The sequence below is a fragment of the Bison bison genome, unplaced genomic scaffold, assembly GCF_000754665.1.
Source record: "Bison bison bison isolate TAMUID 2011002044 unplaced genomic scaffold, Bison_UMD1.0 scf7180017864136, whole genome shotgun sequence".
NCBI lineage: Eukaryota > Metazoa > Chordata > Mammalia > Artiodactyla > Bovidae > Bison > Bison bison.
The window spans coordinates 10,328,453-10,334,328 of NW_011494708.1; positions in this window are offsets into that span (position 1 = coordinate 10,328,453).

The following is a 5,876-nucleotide window of genomic DNA, read 5'->3' on the forward strand; positions in this document are numbered from 1 at the left end:
CAAAAAAATAAAGTCTGATACTGTTTCCACTGTTTCCCCATCTATTTCCCATGAAGTGATGGGATCAGATGCCATGATCTTCGTTTTCTGAATGTTGAGCTTTAAGCCAACTTTTTCACTCTCCACTGTCACTTTCATCAAGTGGCTTTTGAGTTCCTCTTCACTTTCTGCCATAAGAGTGGTGTCATCTGCATATCTGAGGTTATTGATATTTCTCCCAGCAATCTTGATTCCAGCTTACGTTTCTTCCAGTCCAGCGTTTCTCTTGATGTACTCTGCATATAAGTTAAATAAACAGGGTGACAATATACAGCCTTGACAAACTCCTTTTCCTATTTGGAACCAGTCTGTTGTTCCATGTCCAGTTCTAACTGTTGCTTCCTGACTGGCACACACATTTCTCAAGAGGCAGATCAGGTGGTGAAACTCTTATAAATCAACATTAAAAAAATACAAACAGTCTCTACATTTTGAAGCACTATCCAAGTTTCTGTGACTTTAATACCTGGGCCCTCGATGTCATCAGAATACAAGATTTTTATCAACAGTAGATGCATTTGTCTTCATTACTGAACGTTAAAGTTTTAAAAATATTTGATTAGGCCTATATCTTTGAATATTTGATCAAATATTTGATCAGGCCTAATTCTTTGACTGCTAGGAGATCAAACCAGTCAGTCATAAGGGAAATCAGTCCTGAATATTCATTGGAAGGACTGTTGTTGAAGCTGAAGCTCCAAGAATGGATTCATTAGAAAAGACCCTGATGCTGGGAAACATTGAAGGCAGGAGGATAAGGGGACAACGGAGGATGAGATAGTTGGATGGCATCACTGACTCAATGGACATGAGTTTGAGCAAGTTCCAGGAGTTGGTGATGGACAGGGAAGCCTGGTGTGCTGCAGGCAATTGGGTCGAAAACAGTCAGACACGACTGAGCAACTGAACTGAACTGAAGTCTTTGAATATATTTGAGTATCAAATGTCCTTTTTCAACTTTAGTTCATAGAAACTCCAACCTTCCAGTTGCTCAGGCAACAAAAAATGTACACTTGTCTTATTTTGCTCTTTGTTTTTAACCATCCACATCCATTTCATCAGGAAATTCCCTTGACACTAACCTCAACTGGTTCCAGTACCTAATAACATCTCATCTCCTACACTGCTATGACTTCACTACTAGACAACATCAGTCCTCACTTAGGTCATTCTGATAGTCTCCAGTCTCCAAACTGGACTCCTTGCTTCAGACCTTGCTCATATTTATTCTATTCCTAAAACAGCCACTTGAGTTATCCTTTTTAAAGATAAGTATAAGAGAGAGAAAGGAAGAGGAATTTAAAAGAGTTGCTCATTCAATGTAGATAATGCATGAAGCAATAATTTAGAATACTCAAGCTAAATAATAGATTTCAATGTTAAATAGGGTATTAAAACACACAAACACACACACTGACAAGTTGATAATTTCCAGAAACGTGAAGGTGATGAAGGGGCCAGTGATGCTTGCAATTGAAGAGTTCCAGACAAAAGGAGTAATAGCTATAAAAACCCTGATAGAGAACTATGCTTCTGATTGATACTAAAAAAAAAAAAAAAAAAGGTCATAGTGACTGGAGCAGAAGGGATTTGACTGAAATGTTTGAATGAATGTCTACCCGTATGTGGGTCGGGATGCAACCCATGTGGGTCTTTGTAGGCTATGCTAAGATTTTTGTTTTTTAATCTATGTGAGACGAGAAGATTCACAGAGAATGAAGTGAGGAGGTATCTATCTCTTTGTTCTTAATTGTTCTCTTCCATAATACAGTGTATGGTACTTGAGGTCAAAGACTGTTTTATTCATCTTGTCCCTAGAATAATGCCCAACACATAGTTATGAAATAACTTTTTGGTGAATATAAATGTGTCTGTCAATTTTTTTAAAAGTAAAAAAAAAAAGTGATGAGATTAAGTCCAAAATGGGACAGTTAAAATATTTAATATTATGTAACTTTAAATTATAAAATTAAAATTATATATTAAAATTATGAAAAATTTAATTTTTCCCCTATGGTATGGCATTACCATGCCAATTTTTCATATCAGGGAGTTATAAAAAAACTGGCCTGATGAAAGCTTTGGGATTAGCATTTTGTTAGTTACTACAGCTTAACTAACCAATGCCAAAAATTAGCTGAGTTTGTGTTTCGGGCAATTTGCAACAAGTTATTGAGTTTTTCAGGAAATAAAGCCTCTTAAGATAACAAAAAATGTAAACTTTTGAAATAAATGAGCACATGTATTTTACTGAATGTTGATTATATTTTCCTATGATTTAAATTTAATTTCAATCATTATCAGCAGCGATTACTATTATTAATGTCTTCAAATGTAATTTTTTCAGATGGGGACATTTTCATTAAATTCAGATATAATTTAATATAATTCTATACCTAAGTCTGCAAATATTTTCCTACAAGGTAGATGGGGTCACAAAGAGTTGGACATGACTGGGCATGAACCCACCAGTGAGCCTTCTAAGCACTCTACCTGAAGTCCCATTTATTTATTTGAAGTTTTTTCCTACCCTTGCTAATAGGAACAGAGATTTCCAGCCCCCTGAGCTCTGGTGACTGTTTGACCCTCTTCTTTTTGGTGTAACCTCTCAATACTCTCTTGCTTGCCTTGAGCATGTATATTCATAGCTGTGCGCTGATCAATACTCAACTGAAGTCCAGAAGGAAATGCTCTGTAGCTCTCCTGAGCCAGCTCTCTGTGCAGCTCTTCCTTCTCCATGCAGTTTTCTCTCTTCACAGTTCACAGGGATCTGCTCTGTAATGTCTGAACATCTGGTAATCTGAAAATCTCACTTTAATGTCCTCAGTTTAGTGAGACTTCGGGGTTCTGTTTGGATTACCCTTCCCAGTTTTGTGGCCTGGGGACTCTCTCAAACCAATAAACAAGAATTCTAAGTATCATCACCTTTTTTTATCTTTCCCAGTCATTGTTCTATGTTATCTATTACCCAATGTCTGAATCTTTTTTTTTTTCATATATCTTGTCTAAGGCAGGAGACTAAACCCAGTCCTTGTTACTTCACCATGGTCTGAAAAGAAAATCTGTGATCAAATTTAAATTTGTAATGAAATGAATATTGAAAGTCAACCTGAGATAATGGTTTTACTAAAGTTTATTTGTCACTTTATATTTTCCATTAATTAAAATGAAAATATTATATATACCAAAGGAACTGATTTCTTTTTTTTTAACTGAGAGTAGAACGTTTTCAGCCTCAGACACCTAACAGATAGGGAAGGAATTTTCACTGCAATTTGTGTGGAAGATAAATATTCTAAGCTCAAATATATAGGATAGAGTCTGAAAATACCCTGAGGCATCTATTAATTTGAGAAAACTCTGAATCAAATTATTGTTTAATTTTGAAAGAAAATATGCAAACACAGCAAGGACCTGTTACATTTATTATGTTAGCTGCGTTGTTAGTGGAGACATTTTATGTACATCTATTTATTACAGCAGTAGCCTGCTAATATAGCTCCAAAATTCAAATTGACTCCTTAATTCAGTCTTTGGGCAGCCACCAAAGCCATTTTGTGCTTTCAATCTGCCCCCAAATGCTTCCCCGCCCCAACCCTTTGTATCTTCTTTCTGTATTATTTTTGATGGAGTGAAATGTATTTCATTACCTCTCTGATGAAAACTATTCAGGATCTTCCTATTTCACATAAATAGCTCCTAAATAGGGGATGACAGAGGTAAGATGGCTGGATGGCATCACCAACTCAACAGACGTGAGTTTGAGTAAACTCCGGGAGTTGGTGATGGACAGGGAGGCCTGGCGTGCTGCAGTCCATGGGGTCGCAAAGAGTTGGACACGACTGAGTGACTGAACTGAATTGAACTTTAAGCAATATACCACTTCAGATAAAATGTAAGAACCTGATATAACTATATATTTATTCTTTCCTTCTTCCAGGATCTGTGCTATTGTCAAATGAAATTTTTCAGGAAGAAGGAAAATGATTCCAGATAAAAATTTGAATCAACAGAAGAAAATAGCACTGGAAATGGTAAATGTGTTGGCAATTTTTTTTTTTTTTTATGAAAGATTATTGACTGTTTAATACAAAAGTAGCAGCAGGATCCTGAATTCTTATTCCCTGTACTTTGCATACATCTTGTCCTATATTTAGCTACTCAAAGACACCAGGAATTTCTTTCTTTAGCTAAGCTGTTCTTTCAGCTTGGAGATACTGCATCCATATTTCATACAAAAGCATTCACATTTGCTCTGGCTCATCTTTTTGTTAGTGAAGTCTCAGCTTAACTTTCACTTCCCTAAACAAATCTTTTCAATTCATGTCACTATAGCAACTCCCCACTAAGTATACTTTACCACCACAGTTTCTTCAGTTTCACTTTTCACAATTTATAGTGTTATACTTGGCTTTGTTGTTGTTGCTCAGTCGCCCAGTCATGTTCACCTCTTTGCGACCCCATGGACTGCAGCACGCCAGGCCTCCCTGTCCCCCACCATCTCCTGGAGTTTGCCTGAGTTCATGTTCAATGCATTAGTGATGTCATCCAGCCCTCTCATTCTCTGATGCCCTCTTCTCCTTCTGCCTTTGATCTTTCCCAGCATCAGGGTCTTTTCCAATGAGTCATCTGTTTGCATCAGATGACCAAAATACTTCAATTTCAGCATCAGTCCTTCCAGTGAATATTCAAGGTTGTTCTCCCTTAAGACTGACTGGTTTGATAGCCACATTTTTTAATATGTCTCATTACTAGCTCTATAATTTCCATGAGAACAGGAAACATTATATTGTCTCAATAATCTAAACAATGTTTGTGAAGTACTCATTGAATAATTGTAGAATATACGCAGGGTGCACTTCAAAATTATTTCCTTAGAAGTTTATTTTCCTACTAAGACACTCTTAAAAAGTCCTAAGAATTAATGTTTAACTTATTCTACATCATGCAATGGGTCATGTGAAGTTATTTAATATTCTTTACTTTGTGTTGTGTTCTACCTATAAAATAAGCATTACAAAACTGGCCAGTGACTTTTATTCTTAGCAAGATTTCAGAACCTAGCAGAAAAATTACCATAACATTTTTCAAACTCTTGAGCTTCTTTGAAGTGACCCTGTCACTTCATGTGATGTTGATCTCTCAGTGTTTCAGAACTTAAAGTTGTTTTTTTGGTTTCTTGCCAAAAGAACCACCATGGGGATTTATACTGGCAACTTCTTAAAAAATATACAGAACACTTCCAAAAATAAGATGTACCTTGGGGCAATTCAAATCATTGTGTCACTAGTGATGAAAAGGCTATGTACTGATATGACATTATATGTATTCTTAGGGTTGATAATTGGTAAGGCTTGACAGTCAACTGACTAGTTAACCTCCACAAGGGGATGTCAATGGACATCACAACCACATAGTCACAAGCGATACAGTTTTGCACCCAGGGGTTGCAGATATTTATATACATACAACATAAAACTTGTAGCCTAGGAAGAGATGAATAGAATGATTAGCAAGATATGTAATGCAATGGCAAAAACTAAATCTATTTTTCTCTCTTAGTAAATTGTAGGTTTACAGTCATCATTTTTTCTTGTATATGTTTGTATGTAGGCTTCTCACATATACATGTACACACATTCAATTTTTATTTAATAAAGCAATGTACTTTGGAATTGTAACAATCAGTTCAGTTCAGCTCAGTCTCACAGTCGTGTCCGACTCTTTGCGACCCCATGAACTGCAGCATGCCAGGCTTCCCTGTCCATCACCAACTCCTGGAGTTCACTCAAATTCACATCCATCAAGTCAGTGATGCCATCCAGCCATATCATCCT